This window comes from Dipodomys merriami, unplaced genomic scaffold, assembly GCF_024711535.1.
Source record: "Dipodomys merriami isolate MVZ:Mamm:240054 unplaced genomic scaffold, mDipMer1.0.p SCAF_3, whole genome shotgun sequence".
Classification (NCBI taxonomy): domain Eukaryota; kingdom Metazoa; phylum Chordata; class Mammalia; order Rodentia; family Heteromyidae; genus Dipodomys; species Dipodomys merriami.
In genome coordinates this window covers 74,450,629-74,467,664 of record NW_027204492.1, presented here as the reverse complement: position 1 = coordinate 74,467,664, position 17,036 = coordinate 74,450,629, and the positions used below count along the sequence as shown (strand labels likewise).

General features: G+C 40.1%; 1 protein-coding gene and 1 long non-coding RNA gene across 3 annotated transcripts in view; one reads left to right on the top strand and one right to left on the bottom strand.

Moving 5' to 3' along the window:
- The window catches only part of Hdac8 (histone deacetylase 8), a 265,953-nt gene that overhangs the window by 22,072 nt on the left and 226,845 nt on the right, over positions 1 to 17,036 (top strand). The gene's annotated exons all lie outside the window — the stretch shown is intronic.
- The window catches only part of LOC138840293 (uncharacterized), a 240,599-nt gene that overhangs the window by 30,994 nt on the left and 192,569 nt on the right, over positions 1 to 17,036 (bottom strand). For both annotated transcript variants that reach the window (XR_011376059.1, XR_011376060.1), the window contains exon 4: positions 9,723 to 9,925. This is a non-coding gene — a long non-coding RNA (uncharacterized lncRNA). The remainder of the gene's footprint in view (positions 1 to 9,722; positions 9,926 to 17,036) is intronic.

Sequence of the window (17,036 nt, the reverse complement as noted above, 5' to 3'; positions counted from 1 at the left end):
GACCTGGGCGCTGTCCCTCAGCTCTTCAGCTCAAGGCGAGCACTCTACCACTTGAGCTACAGCGCCACTTCCAAAATATTTATTATAATTAATTGAACACTAATCAGATTAATGGACAGAAGACAAAGACAGTTACAAAAGAGGAAATAGTAAGTGAGCAGGAAAATATTTAGCATCATAAATAGAGACTTTGCAACATTGTCCTTCCTACCAAAATTGAGATGACTCTTAGTAATCTAAGGAAATAAACCAACCCAAAATAATGGTGAATGTGTATGTGAAAGTGGAGCTTTCTCTGTTACTTATAATAGCCAAAAAAGGTGATGAGAGAGAGACCTCAGTAGTCATTAAGAACTGATGATTAGGTATTGTACACCAACTTATTTATTTACTACAATAGTACATAATAATCAAAAATAGTGGTTCATATGGCCACTTAACTGTAAAAAATGTCAATTTTATATTGTTGGTTTTGTTTTTAAAGGACAGGTAAGAACATTATACATTAACTCAAATCAGACTCGTGAAAAATTGTATAAGAAAATACAGCAAGATGGTAACAGTGGCTTTGTGAGGATGTGATAATACACAAGTATTCATGTGTTTTCCTGCTTCCTCTATTTTCTCTGATATGAGAATATTGTTTTTGTGTGTGTGTGCTAGTACTGGGGCTTGAACTCAAGGCCTTCACTCTCACTTGGCTTTTCCACTTATGGCTGGTACTCTATCACTTGAGCCACACATCTACTCCTGGCTTTAATTGGTTAATTAAATTAATTGGTTAATTGGAGAGAAAAGTCCATGAATTTGTTGCATGGATTTGGCTGACTTTGAGTGGTGATCCTCAGATCTCAGCCTCCTGAGAAGCTGGGATTACAGGCATGAGCCACTAGTACCCAGTATTTAACACACATTTATTAAACTTCTGCTTTAAATCAGGTCAGGTACTAAAGAAACAAAAATGTATGTAGGCAGTTCCTTTTATTTTTTTAAAGGAAAAATGATATTAGACAAAAGGCTACTTAGATGATCCATTTAAAAGGAGAAACCCTCAGCCAGGCACTGGTGGCTTACACCTATGATCCTAGCTGTTCAAGAGGCTGAGATCTGAGGATCATGCTTCATAGCCAGCCCGGGCAGAAAAGTCCCCATGAAACTCTTATCCCCAATTAACAACTCAAAAACCATAAATAGCACCATGGCTCACGTGGTAGAGCACTAGCCTTAAGCACAAAGAGGCTCAGGGACAGTGCGCAGGCCCTGAGTTCAAGCCCCACAACTGACAAAAATAAATAAAAGGCTGGGCGCTGATGGCTCACACCTGTAATCCTAGCTACTCAGGAGGCTGAAATCTGAGGATTGCAGTTCAAAACCAGCCCAGGCAAGAAAGTCTGTGAGACTCTTATCTCCAATAAACCACTCAGAAAACCAGAAGTGGTGCTGTGGCTCAAGTGGTAGAGCACTAGCCTTGAGCTGAAGAGCTGAGGGACAGTGTCAGACTCAGAGTTCAAGTCCTACGACCAACAAAAAAATAAAAATAAAATAAAATAAATAAAAGGGGAAAACAGAATTGTACATCATAGTGCACATCTGTAGTTCTGACACTCAAGAGGCAGAAGCAGGAAGATTACAAATTGGAGACCAGACTGCATATTGAAAGTGTTTCAAACAAATTGAGAACAAGATTTTAGAACATAGTAGAAGGGACAAACTGGAAACAAACTGTGTTTGTTTGAATACAGTGCTATATACAGCCATGTACTAGTTATTACAACAATCAAAAAATGTATCAAGAATTTTTTTTTGTTTTTTTGTTTGTTTGTTTGTTTTTAGTTTGGGGGCCTTATCTTTAAAAAATTCATGGTATTTCGAAATAGTACATTGCACTTTCTGCCACACTTCTGCAGCATGGCCTTTAAAAGACTTGATTTTGCCAGAACATTCAAAAATTTCATTTTCCTATGAGCTTCTCCTTAGTCAACTTAATATTCTAATCATTCTCTTGTGAACCATTTTGAAAATCATGATCCATATATTTTCTCCTCTTCAGTTGTCAAATACTGTATGAAGTCCTTGTTGTCAGTTTTGTGTGTTGACTTCATGGCATCCCTGAAACTTTTTTTTTTTTTTTTAGTTTTTTTTTTTAATTGTGAAAATACCATACAGAGGGGTTACAATTACATGGGCAAGGTAATGAGTACATTTCTTATCAAGCATTGTTGCCTCTTCCTTTGTTTCCCCTTCCTAACCCTTCCCATCACCCCCCCTTAAAGTTGTAAAGTTTGTTTTTTTACATAACGACTTATACATTTCATTGTTGCAATGGGTCCACCTGTATCCCTATTTAAATGATTTTTTTTTCCGTTCCCCTCCACAAATTATACCAATATCAAATACAGTGAAAGCAGGGGTTATACCATGGGGGAGCGACATACAAAGCAACAAGGAAATCATCTTATAAATATGTTAGAAACAATAGCAAGAAAGAAAAACATTTGAGTCCTTATCTTGGGGTTCATTTCACCTAACATCAAATTATCTGACCGTTTCTGCTTGTATCAGACAAATAAGGGAAACCATGGGACCTGTGTTTCTTTGGGCCTGGCTTACTTCACTTAATATAATTTTTTCCAAGTCTTTCCATTTCCTAACAAATGCGGCAATGTTATTCTTTCAGATGGAGGCATAGAATTCCATTGTGTATATATACCACATTTTCTTGATCCATTCATCTACTGAGGGGCATCTGGGTTGGTTCCATATCTTAGCTATGGTAAATAATGCTGCAATAAACATAGTTGTGCTGGTACCTTTAGTATGGTCTTGTTTGTGATCATTTGGGTAAATGCCAAAAGTGGGATTGCTGGGTCATAGGGGAGCTCTATGTGGAGTCTTTTGAGGAATCTCCCTACTGCTTTCCAAAGTGGTTGAACAAGTTTACACTCCCACCAACAATGCAGTAGGGTTCCCTTCTGTCCACATCCCCTCCAGCATCTGTTGTTATTAGAGTTCTTGATTTTTGCCATTCTAACTGGGGTGAGGTGGTATCTCAATGTTGTTTTGATTTGCATTTCTTTGATGGCTAGGGAGGTTGAGCATTTCTTCATGTGTCTATTGGCCATCCTTCTTTCCTCTTCAGAGAAGGTTCTCTTTAAGTCTTTAGCCCACTTATTTATTGGGCAGTTGTTTCTTTGAGGATTTGTTGTTGGGTGGTTTAATTTTTTGAGTTCCAGATATATTTTAGATGAGACCCTTGTCCATTGTATGGCTAGTGAAGATCTTCTCCCAATCTGTGGGCTTTCTATTGATCTTGCTAGCTATGTCCTTTGCCATGCAGAAGCTCTGGAGCTTTATGCAATCCCATTTGTCCAACCTTTCTTTGATTTGTTGTGTTTCTGTGTCTCTGTTAAGAAAATTTCAGCCTGTGCCAAGGAGACCTAGAGTTTCTCCTATTCCATCCTGTAATGTTTTCAGAGTGTCTGCTTTGACTTGGAGGTCTTTGATCCATCTGGAGTTGATTCTGGTGCAGGGTGATATATAAAGATCTAGTTTTAGTTTTCTACAAATGATTAACCAATTTTGCCAGCACCATTTACTGAAGAGGCTGTCTTTCTGTCATTCTATTTTTTTAGCTCCCTTATTGAAGATTAGATGGCTATAGGTCTGTAGGTTCATTTCTGGGTTTTCAATTCTATTCCATTGGTCCTGAGGTCTGTTCTTGTGCCAGTACCAAGCTGTTTTGATTACTATGGCTTTGTATTAGAGTTTGAAATTTGGTATTGATATTCCTCCAGCACTGTTCTTTCTGTTAAGGAGCATTTTTGCTACTCGGGGTCTTTTATTGTTCCATATGAATTTTTGGATTGCCTCTTCCATTTCCTTGAAGAATGAGGTTGGAATATTGATAGGTATTGCATTGAATTTGTAGATAGCCTTGGGAAGTATTGCCATTTTCACAATGTTGATTCTTTCAATTCAGGAGCGTGGGAGGTCTTGCCACTTTCTAAGTTCTGTTTTGATTCTGAATCTTTTTTTTTTTTTTTTGGTACTAAGGCATCCCTGAATCTTCTATAGAAGATTTCTAATTTTACTTTGTGACAGATTTGCACCTAGCTGCTAGTTGTACCTAACAAATAGATGACATTATGTGCAGGTGTTTAATGGAGTGGGATGCTTGAGCAGAGACTGATATAACTGGCCTATTAATTAGCAAATATTCTCATATTACAACAGTGTTGTACCCTTAGGAAACCTCTCAGAACCTTGGTAGTACAAGGACTAAAATAATAAATGCTCAGCATTGAGAACACCCTATAGAGCAAAGGTCCAGGGCAGCATTTTTCACCTTGACTATGCAGCTCATTTGTAGAGCATTATATTTATTTAGTGGGATGCTACCAACATTTTGGGTGTCAAGGTAAATTACATGAAACCGTTTGGGAGTAGTGGTAATGTATGTTTGTGTGTAGTCAGAGAATCACAGTTCAAGACCAGTCCAAGTTAAAAGTTCAAAAACCCATCTCAACAAAAGATCTGGCTATGGTGGTATGAATCTGTCACCTAGCTACATCAGAAACCATAAGTAAGGGGGCTGGGAAGGTGGCTCAGTGGTAGAGTGCTTGCCTTGCATGCCTGAGGCCCTGGGTTTGATTCCTCAGTACCACATAAGCAAAAGGAAAAAAGCCAGAAGTGGCACTGTGGCTCAAGTGGTAGAGCGCTAGCCTTGAGCTGAAGAGCTGAGGGACAGCGCCCAGGCCCAGAGTTCAGGCCCCACGACCGGACCCCCCCCCCCAAAAAAAGAAAGAAACCATAAGTAGGAAGATTGTGGTCTAGGCCTACCTGGACAAAAAGCGAGACCCTATCTCTGAAATAACTAGAGCCAAAAGGGCAAAAAAAGTATAAAAGTCTCCTACAGAGACTGAGATCTGAGGATCATGTTTCAAAACCAACCCAGGCAGGAATGTCTGTGAGACTTTTCTCCAACTGACCACCTAAGAACCAGAAGTGGATTGTGGCTCAAAGTGATAGAGTGCTAGCCTTGAGAACAAAGGCTTAAGGACAGTGGCCAACCCCTATGACTGACTCCCCCCCCCAAAAAAAAAACCCCACATTTTGGATCCCAGGTTTAGACACTATGGACTTCCTGAGGGAATTTTTAGCCATGAGGAAGTAACACTGTCAGATTTGTGTTTTAGAAATCTAACTTGCAGTAATCCACAGATAAGTGATGGGGGAGAGGCTGCTGACAGAGAACTCTGTTAAGACCTTGCTGCAATGGTCTATCTGAGAGCAGATGGAAGAATTAGTGGTACCCATAAAATAGGGAATGCATTCATGACCATTTAGGAGACAGAAAAGATAGGAATGGTGACCAAACCAAGTAGAAAGAAATGATATAGAGGGTGCAGCCTTCTTGTATAGATGAATGACTTAGTCCATCATGTTACCATAAATCAAGAAGCCCAAAGTTCAAGGATTACTGTGCTCACGTATCACTGAAGGTGTCTTTCAGACAGCCCAGGGCTTCTCTGCCTTTAATTTGCATACAAAATATTTAGGGATCTCATTAAAATGCAGGTTCTAGTTCAGAAGATATGGGGTAGAAACTGAGAGTCTGAATTTATTCCTCTTGCTTTGTGGTACTGGGGTTGGATCTCAAGGCTCCCCAATGCTAGGCAAGCACTCTACCACTTGATCCACACCCCAAATTCTTTTTTATTGCTTTATTATGTTTTGCTGATATGGTGCCATGCTTAATTTTTGCCTGGGATGACCTTGAGCCATAATTCTCCTAATCTTCACCTCTCAGTAGCTGAACTTGAAGGAGCAAGCTACCACACCAAGCCAAGAGTCTGCATTTCTAAGAAGCTCCCAGGTGATACTACCCATTGGCAGTCTGTGGACTATACTTGAATGTAGTAAAAGACTGCAATTCAGGAGAATCATCTTCAATGAAGAGACAGATTTGGAAGTCACCACATCATAGGTGGTAATTAAAACTAAGAAAATAGATCAGGTCACTAAAAAGCAGAGAATAATAAGAGAACAAACAAATACTGAACCTTGGGGAATGGTAGTAAAGGGCAGGTGAGGTGTATCTCAGTGTATTATGTGCTTAACCATGTGTGGGGTCCTAGGTTCTATCCTCAGTAACACGTGTATACATGGGTAAGCACACATACCCACACATCTATAAAGGGAAGATAGGAGAATAAGAGTCTATGAAGGAGTTTTGAGAAGGATAGCTACAGAGTTAGGAGAGAATAAGCAAAGCCTTTTATCATCCTGGAAAGTGATACTCAAAAAGCCAGGTTTCAACAGCAGTTTATGGCCCTATGCATTCTCCACAGGGACAATGGCTTCCCTGAGGGAGAAAAAAATGGTATTTTGGTGTGCTGCATTTAGGGATTGAATGCAGAACCTTGTGCTTTCTCTTGGATTCTTTTGCTCAAGATTTATGCTCTACTACTTGAGCCACACCTCCACTTCCAACTTTTTTCTGTTTAATTGAAGTTAAGAGTCTCATAGCCAAAGCTGGCTTGAAACTATCATCCTCACATGTCAGCTTCTTGGGTAGATAGTATTATAGGTATAAGCCAAAGGTGCCTGGCTCACAAAAAATTTTTTTTGTAGATGAAACAACTTATATATTACACTAGCCACAGTAGTTCTCAGGCACAATAAGAAAAACTGGTTGTGAAAGTCCTGTAGAAAGTGAGGTGAGACTGATCAGTCAGGAGGTTGTGGTGAAGGAGATGTCAAGGACAAAAGGGGCTGTGCAAGAAAATGAGGTAGAAGAGTATTTTCAGAAGGTCACAACAGCATCTGCAAACACAGAGCAAGGAAAATTAAAAAGCAGATGTAAAATGAACCCCATAAAATTAAAAGTAGAGCACTCAGCTTGGTGTATTTGGGGAGCCCAATACTGCTGGATGTTTCAGGTTGCCAGTGATAGAAGACAAGATACAAATATAGGAAATTATTCATGAAAGGCTTCCTTGTATGTTAAAAATCACAAAATTGAGACATGTTTTCTGAGTCTCAGGGATCTTGTGCTAGGTGTAGGATGGTGTAGGATAATGCATAGAAATTTGCACTTTCTCATTCTAGCGGGATTCTTTTCTATGTGTACATACTGTTACTGGTACTTGAACTGAGGGCCAAGGAACTCTCTTTTTGCTCAAGGCTGGTACTCCACCACTTGATCCATATCTCCAGTTAAGGCTTTTTTATGGTTAATTGGAGATAAAGCTCTCACAGATTTTTCTGCCTACCCTGGCCTTGAACTTCAAATTTCAGCCTCCTGAGTAGCTAGATGACAGGCATGAGTAACTGGTGCCTGGCCTAGGAAGATTTTAATGGACACACTTTGAGAAACTCTGCTTGTAAGAAATAAGTCACTGAAAAAAAAATTTTTAATCTGTTAGAAGGTGCAATGGTTAGATTTGTAATGAAAGGAAGTAACCATGATTGTAGTTATAGACGGGTTGGGAGGCAGACATAAGGAGACCAATTAGGGTGATAGCAATCCTGCTGAAAAGTGATAAAGAAAGGCCAGGGATGGGAATTCCAGCTACTTGGAATTCTAGCCACTTGGAAAGTGGAGATCAGAAAGATTATGGTTCAAGGCTAGCCTGGTCCTCCTCCCAAAAAAGTTAGTGAGACACTTTTCTCAACTAATAAGCTGAGTGTGGTGGTATGCACAATAATAACATTATGTGGGAGGTGTAGATAGGATGATTACAGTCTGAGGCTAGCCTCAGGCAAAAATATATAAAGCAAAAAGGATTGGGGGTATGGCCCAAGTGATAAAGCACCTGCATAGTAATTGAAAGACACTAAATTCAAACTCCCATACCACTAAAAAAAGAGAAAAAGTGATGACCTAAACTAAAGTAGGGCAAACAAACTGAGGGGTAGAAAACGCTTTAAGATAAAATCAAGGGGAAGTTTGAAGAGATTTAAGATGAGGAAGATGACTCAGATTTCTGAGGATGATTTTTAATAACAACAGCTAATGTATTGAACTCTGTGCTGTGTACTTCCTTGCATACAGTTTGCTCACATATCATTAGGAAGTAATGGTGTGCTTGCCCAATGTCCTGTTTCTCTGTGAAGTAATTTTTGCCTTGTACTACTTGCTCAGAGATCTCTTTGCATACTTGGATTCTGCCTTTTGTGGAAGTCTTATTCTCTTATCATCTTGTTCCATCCAGATTCTTTCCAATGGAATTCACCCTAGTCATGTGAACATCAGCACTCAGCCCAGGTCAGTGAGTCTCAGCCTCAAGAATTTGTCTAGATAACATCTTGTTTGTTCACTTTGGCCAGGCCTCATTTTTCTGTTTGGTTCTGTCTGCACCTTAACTCCTAATATTTTCCTTTATCTCATTCTGACTGTATTCAAGACCTATATCTGTAGTTCATTTATGTCCTTCTTCCTCCTAAGGAATTGTATTCCTTCCTCTCTCATCCCATGACACAGAAGCCTTCCACCTGGCAACACAGGATCTTGGTCAGCTGGGCTCCTTATCTGCTTCACTGTCCTGAGATGCTGTTGGTGTCTGGAGCTTCCACCAGGGGGCAGTGAAGGACAGAACCACGAGGTCCTCTGTTCTGTGTCTTGGCATGCTCTACAAGGAGAATGTAGAACAAAACCTCCAGTCCCTCATTACCACCTACTTGGCAGTTAGAATCAAAGCTGCTTGAGCTGTAGTCCCAGGAGCTCTACCTCCTTCTGTCTGCATCAGATGATGGGAATGGGAGTGAACTGCATTGTAGTTCTAATTCCCCCAAAGAGCTCTATACACAGTGTAACTTGTTACCCAAGTAGCCTAGCCTTCCTCCCCTCCTCCACCATCTCATATACCTCCAGCCCTTATAAACATGTAGATAACAGCATGGAAAGGATTCTTAGATTCCTAATTAGTCACAGCACTTCACCACTGAGACACACCCTCCTTTCATCCACAGGGGCCCTGGGGCCCTGTCACTTTGTCACTAATGCCGGCTCAATGCTAGCACATAAAAAAATAGGCACATCACTAGATAAAAGCAACAGGTAGCCCAGATCACCCTGTCAATACATATCCAACCCATAAAACACCAACTCCTCCATCTGGCCACCAGGATATTGACTAGCTTTGTCCCTATGTATTTCTGCCTCTAGCCTAGAGAACACATATGTTCTTATACTGCTGTGTTACACAGAAATCTCTACCAACTACTCCACCAACTACTATGCCTCTTTCAGTATCCTTATGTATAAACTAGAGACAATAATAGTACCTAAATATTAGGGTGATAAAGATTAAATATGAAATTGCACTGAAGAGCTTACCAGACAGCCTAGCATATATTGTTTGATAAATGACATTTACTGTCATTTAGAGAATCTTAGCTGACCTATCAGACTAGTCCCTATGGAAGCAGGTCTAGCTTCCTATCTAGCTGAGTGAGGCCTGGTATTTCACCCAGTATACTTACACTTCTGCATTTTCTGTCTGCCACTCCTGGCTGAGAGCAGACTGCTTCCTATTGTCCTGAAGATTCATGTCAAAGCAAAAGCTTTGTCAGTTTTGCCACTAGTATCTCTCTACTCTCCTATTCCATCCCTAATATTGCAGAGAATTCCCTGTTCAGTCAACCACTCATTCTTCTAGAATCCAGCTCATACTTATGAAGCAGTTCATACTTACGAAGCAAACAAAGATACTACCTACCTTCCAATAGGTAGGGGCTCAGGGACCTCCTTTAATTGTCAAGGATGACTGTTTGGTGCCCTTGATACCCAGGACTTGCCTTGTTGGCAAAAAAGCAGATGCTCTCAGAATCTCTAATCAAGGGCTTCTTCTATAAAGCAAAACTTTGGACAGCATCTTGGAGCAGGTTTCATCAGGCCCTCCACCTTGGCTTTGAGACCTTTCTGAAAATGAAAAGCAGAAGTTCCTTCCTTGTCAAGATGATCCTTTCCTTTATAAAATCCTTTCAAATAGTCTGGAGCCTCCTAATCAATTTCAAACCTTCATCAAGACCAAGAAGGATAACATGGAAAATTCCTATGTGGCATTCCCAATTTCTTCCATTGAATGAGATCTGGACCTCATTTTCCAGTAGTTAGTTACCTGGGCAATATTTTGATAAATTCACTTAATGGGATAACGGACTCTCTGGACTTAGTGGTAATTGTGTGATTATAGTAAGAGTGTCTCCAGTCCAAGCCCTTCAAAGTGAAAATGATACATCTGTAGTACAATTCTGTTATACCAGAGCTTATATACTGATGGATAAGATGTAAGCCTTTCTGAAATGCAGTCCCCTTGGATGACAGAAGATGTCATCAGTCCTGTCACACTGCCAGCAGCTCATCTACCGCCTCTTCATCTTCACCACTGCAGTATCCATCCTCCTTGATAGGAATTTGGTTCTCAGATACAAGAATGACCTTCCAGTACCCTAAGACCTTATTTCTTTTTACCCCATTTCTGGTTCATGCCCTTGACATGTGCTGTCAACTTACAAGTGTAGAATGGGGTGGCGTGTTGACCTTTTACCTCCAGTGGTAATGAAGCTCCTACTGATCAAGGTTACTTTAAAATAGGAAGATGCTTACTTCTAAGAGGGACAGGCAGCATATGATGAGGAACTGAAAGCATTACATCTTGGAGTAGCCAGGAAGACTCAGAATTCACAATATCAATGGGCAGTGGAAATAGTTCTTGCCTGCAAGTGTCACATCTTTTTATCCCTATCCATGACATAAAGAACAGGCAGATGTTGTAGAACATAAAAATCCAAATCGACCAGGGGGAAGTCCAGAGATTTATGTTCTACAGTGGCCCATTCTATTAGGCCTAGGGTTGCATATGCTCATGAGCAAGTCCATACAGCTATTCAAAGTTGGCATGCTATCTGATGGAGTGTGCTTTGAAAGATGGTTTGTGTCATAATCCTAAAGTAAAGATTCCTAAATAAGACTAGCAGATGATACAGCTTAAGCATATTTCCCTGTAACTATTACCTCTCCAGGTTCTTCTGTTGGCTTTTCGCCTCAGGGGTTATTTGTCTCACATCTGACCTAACATCTTATATGCCTCTGTTATCTTTCCAGGTAAGGCAAAAACAAAGGTGGCCTTCAGCCCCTTGGGACATTGTTCCAGTAAACATTAAGAAGTTTTCTATAACATCTTCACATGGTTAGTGCATCTCTCTTAATGCTGTTAGCCAGTTAAGTACAATCCAGCACTGTAGCCTTCTTCAATTGAAAGGTCTTCTTTTATCACAAGTGCCATACTAACTTGCTCTGCAGTCACAGATTCTCTAGCTACTGGGGCAGCACTGCTACTCTCCAACATGAAATGTGCTTAGTCAGACTCTTTGGAAGTCATGTGTGTAAAAATACATTCCATCCCCTCCTCCCCCAACTCTCCCCTTTCCTCAGTCATTTGCCCTGCCCTGGCTTTGCTACACTCATGGACACTGAAATTTGGACTCCCCATTGCTCTCACTATACAGCATAGACTAGGGGATAAGAGCAGGGACTCTGGATCCACACTGCCTGGGTTGGAATTCCAGCACTGCCATTTTCTGGTTATGTGACCTTGAATGACTAACTTAAACTTTCTTTCCCTCAATATCTTCAACTATAAGGTAGAGACAATAATAGTACCTATCTCACAAAGCATTTTTGTTACAGAATAGGGCTTGGCACATGCTCAGCACAAAAAAGTAGATGCTGTTAACTTGTACGTTAATCCTACTAACTTGATCATTCAGCTATGTGACACCAGTTAGACTGCCTTTTGGCACAAACCCATCTGTCCAGGCCAAAAGTTGGAGGACTCTTAGACCTTAGAGGTAAAATTCAGTCATCAGCCCACAAATCGCCTGTACCAACCAACAGCTCAATCACTCATCCAAGTCTTCTGTTACTCACTGGTATACTTCAGCTACCTTGTACCCTGCAATTATAACCTCATACTGGCAGAGACACAATCACTATCATGAAGGAGGTGCTTGTTTCTAGCAGCATCATTGTTGGCCCACTTTCTGATTTATAGGCAAAATTAATGATCAAGGAATATTTTGGTGAAGTACTCAAAGGGCCATTTATGTGATAATCCTATTATAGGTACATTAATTTTAATCAACCTCAGCACTTCCTCTTCAACATAATTCCAATGTTCACTTTCACATAATTGTAGGGACCAAGGACCTGGAAGTAATTCTACTCTTATTTAGGTATTGCTTCTGCTTATGCTGTTACCTTGACTCTGAATCAGTATCCATTCTTATTGATAAAAGGAAAAAGACACACTATTAACTTAGGGATCAGGGAAAAGATGAAGAAAGTGTGAAGACAGGTCATGAAAGCAGGTAATGAAAGGAAAGTATGCTGGATTGTGATCTTGGACGCCTTCTGGTACAGTTTAGTGCTTATGATAACGAAAAAGGAAATGGCAAAGATAGCTAGTTTCTCACTTGTTACTTCCAGCCAAGATTGGAAATGGCCTGTCAGAAAACATGTAGGGGAGTATAAAGAATTTGTGACAGAGGGTAGTAGAGAATAGCTTGCTAGGAGGATGTCTGATTGGCATCCTGAACTTAATATGTTCAAAACAAACCACCCTATCCTTCTGGTTGATCAAATTTGTTGGAATTAGTCTTGACTCTTCATTCATACCTCACATTTGATTTATTTAGAGAAAAAAACACATCAATTCTGTCTTCAAAACATCTGAATCTAGAATGTGCCATGTCTTACTACCTCTGTAAGAGCCCTACAGAGAGCCACTAACTTCTCTCCCTTCCCATTAGATTATGATACGAACCTTCCAGCTAATGGTCTTGCTCCAGACTTGCTCCTCTTTGGTCTCCAAGCATCAGCCATGATGATCTCTCTCTCTCTCTCTCTCTCTCTCTCTCTCTCTCTCTCTCTCTCTCTCTCTCTCTCTCTCTCTCTCTCTCTCTCTCTCTCTCTCTCTCTCTCTCTCTCTGTGTGTTAGTATAGTGCTTGAAATCCAGTGCTATCCTGTGTGTGTGTGTGTGTGTGTGTGTGTGTGTTAGTATAGTGCTTGAAATCCAGTGCTATCCCTTAGCTTTTTTGCTCAAGGCTAGCACTCTACCACTTGAGCCATAGCTCCACTTCTGACTTTTTGATGGTTAATTAGAGAAAAGAGTCTCACAGACTTGCCTACCCTGCTTGCTTTGAACTGTGATCCTCAGATCTCAGCCTCCCGAGTAGCTAGGATTATAGATGTGAGCCACTGGCACCTGGCCAAAATGGTCCTTTTAAAATAGATTAAATCCCAGCACTCCTCTGTTCAGCACACTTCATTGGCTCTTTATTTCATTTCCAGTAAAAGCCAAAGTCCCTGCTGTGGCTAAAAATGGCCCTGCCAATAACCCCTTTCTTCCTCTCTTCTGGAAAACTGTTAGGCTCTTCTTTTCCTCAGTGTTAAGGGGCCACTCTTCTTCTTGTGTCCCTTGAACATAGTATTTATGCCACCACCTCTAGACCTTTGCCTTGCTGTTCCCTAAGTTTGGAATGTGCCTTCACTACCTTCAAGTGTTTGCTCAAGTACCATTTTCTCTGCACTTTCTGTAACCACATTTAAAAAGTTTACACTCTAAGATAGCCTCTAACTGACCTTCCCAGAGTATTGATTAGCCGAAAATTTATTGGATTTACTTAATATAATATTTTGTTTTCTACTTTACCACACATACTCCCCAGCCATATGAACATTGAGGTAGGAATATTTGTCTATTCTGTTTATTCTTACAGCTTCACTACCTAGAGCTCTCCCTGGAACATAGCAAACCCTCAATAAAAATGGAGAAAGCTGGTTGCTGGTGGCTCACACCTGTAATCTAGCTACTGATGAAGCTGAGACTGGAGGATTGCAGTTCAAAGCCAGCCTGGACAAGACTCTTATCTCCAATTTACCACAAAAAAACCCTGGAAGTTTCACTGTGCCTCAATATGGTAGAATACTACCCTTGAGCAAATAAGCTCAGAGATGGTGCCCATCAGCCTACAAAAAAATGAGGGAGGGTATCTATGAGTATGAAATTTGGAATAGATGGGAAGGATTGGGAGGTATCAGTGGAAAACATTGATTCCCAGTCTTCAGGTGAGTGTTTCCAACACTCACTGGTACTCACTGGTAACACCAGGTGACTTAGTTAATGTCAAAATGTTTGGGAAATGGAGAATAAACTGAGATTAGTTAATTCTTCTCAGAGTAGGATCTAAATAAGTATTTGGTGATGGAATCAGTCGTAATACCTTAACAGATTTGTTAGAACCAAGAATGAGGGGGAGATTGCACACAGCAGTCAGAAATGAAAGTGCTCATGAAGGTAAGTCAGGGGGTATCAAGCATTTTAAAAACTAGGCTATTATATAAGCTTTGCATTTTAACCAGGAGCCCAGTAAGGGGGAGTGTAAGGTTAAATCAAGAATATTCTCCACTTAATAAATTCTCTTAACATCTTTCACTTTTCTATTTACTGATCACCTAAAATGTTTCATCACTTCACAGTGTTCTCCTGCACTAATTTCTTTCATCTGCCCAGTATATGGCTCATAATAGGTCTTTGATAAGCATTTATGATTTAAATGAAAGTTTAGAATCAACAGATTCTTGAAATCTTTTACCAATGAACTATGTTCAGTAATTCCCTTGTGATATCATCCTTCAGAATTCAAAACCAAGCTGATAAATGTAACATTCATGGTCCCTTGTGTTTAAATAATTTTTAGGCAAGAGAAGGGAGGCAGTCAGATTGGGAGTTTATTTTATTCATGGAAATGATAGTGTCAGACCACCCAGCAGTGGGTACCTAAGCTAGAAGTCAACTAAATCCTGGCAGGCCCCTACCCTAGCCTACCTCCTCCCTCCCTCAAAAGGGATTGACCACTGGTGAAGGTGTAGCTCGCTAAGCTTACTTGATCCTGTGGAATTGTTAGCTCAATTTGTACTGGGAGATTTCATTGCTTGCAGAACCTGTACTCCACAGTGTGCTTTAGAGCTATTGGGGGGGGTTATTTGGGATAAAGGAACTTAAACAGGCTTTACTTTATTGTCTTAATAATCCATTGTTCCATTAAAATTCTTTGATGGGATTTCAGTTATAGGTTTGCAGTATTCTGAGCTGACTTCAAGGATTTCTAAACTGGATTTCTGAAGGTCATGGAGGTATTGACCTATTGTCTAATGGCTAAAGCCTAAGATGCCCTTAAACCAGGCCCATGAACTAGGCCCTTGGAAATAGGAATGTTTCATTAATGGAATCATTTCAAATGGACTAAAAATTTAACCCTGAGCATTTTGCTCAAGGCTAGCAGTGTTGAGTCTCTTGAGCCACAGATCTACTTCTGGCTTTTGGGTGATTAATTGGAGATAAGAGTGTCACAAACACTTTCTTGCCCTACTAGTTTTGTATCATGATCCTCAGATAGCCTCCTGCTAGTTAGGATTAAAGGTGTGAGCCACTGGTGCCCAGCCCATAACTTTTTAATTGAATAAACTTTATTTACATTCACATACAAATTGAACTTAGTATAGAGTTCTTATATACCTTGCACAGGGTGCTTACACAGGCACTCATGTGCATGTGTTCTCTCTCTCTCTCTCAATCTCTGCTAGTCCTGGGGCTTGAACTCAGGGCCTAGGCACTGTCCCTGAGCTTCATTTAATCAAGGTTAGCGCTCTACCACTTTAGCCATAACATTCTGACCTTTTCTGTTTATATGGTACTGAGGAATCAAACCAAGGGCTTCATGCATGCTAGGAAAGCACTCTTACCACTAAGCCACATTCCCAGCCCCTAAGGCTTTCTCTGTTGTTAGCATCTTACATGAGTATGATGCATGTGTTAAAGAATCAATACTGAAAAGCAATATTACTTATAGGCCATAATTAGGCCATAATTTGCTGAAATTGTCTTAGTTTTTACCTAATATCTTTTTTTTTCTGGATGGGGATCCCATCCAGTATACTACATTACATTTTTTTAAATTGTGTTTTTATTGTGTTTAAGTAGTTATACAAGGGGTTGCCATTCAACATGCCAGTTTATGAATACAAGGCATCTTGATCAGTATCACCCCTTTCATCATTCTCTTACGTCCCTCCTAATCCCACCCTTCCCTCAGTTTTCCTAGTTTCATGGGTATGCATTGAATATTATGACTGAGTTCTCCCCCAGCTCCTTGATTCATTATTCTTTCCCCCTTCCCGTTGATCTCCCACAAATACATCTCAAGTACTAGCTGCCACATTACATTTTATCATCAAATCCCTTGGTCTCCCCTTGGCTGTGAGAGGTTCTCAGGCTTTCCTTATTTTGATGACCTTTACAGCTTTGAGAAGAACCAATAATATGCGGAATTGTGTATTTTTACATCTATTTTTATGTAGTTTTCAGTCTAGTAGGAGTATGAGTGTGTTTGTGTGTGTGTGAGAGAGAGAGACAGAGAGAGACAAAGACAGAGACAGAGACAGAGACAGAGATTCTTCCTATGTAGCCCAGACTTCAAGCTAGTGATCAGCTTTGCTTCAGGTTCTAGAATCTTAAGTATCCTAAGAAATACAACTCCTTTTTGTTGTTTTTCCCAATACCTATTTTTCTTTTTTGCTGAAATCTCCAGAATCTACTTTTATAATAAATAGAAACACTTCCTGTAGCAGATCCTTGCTTAGAGCAGACAAATATCTTTAGCATACGTGAATTTTTATAATATAATGTACCCTGCAAGAAAGCCTGTTTTTTCATAGTTGACAAAAACATGCTACTGTTATCTTAGGAGACATAAATGGAATTTGAAGATGCAAATTCAAAATATGTACCTATTACTCTTGATCTTTTACTTTTTTTTTAAGGTACTGAAGTATAGTGCTAGTCTTTGCTTTCAATTTCAGTGTTTATCATGTAAGAACCATGATCTCTAGAGAAAGAGAAGGTTGAATCGAGCCAGAGTCATCTGTTGTTAAACATATGTACAGATAAAGCTGGGCTTTCTTTTTCTT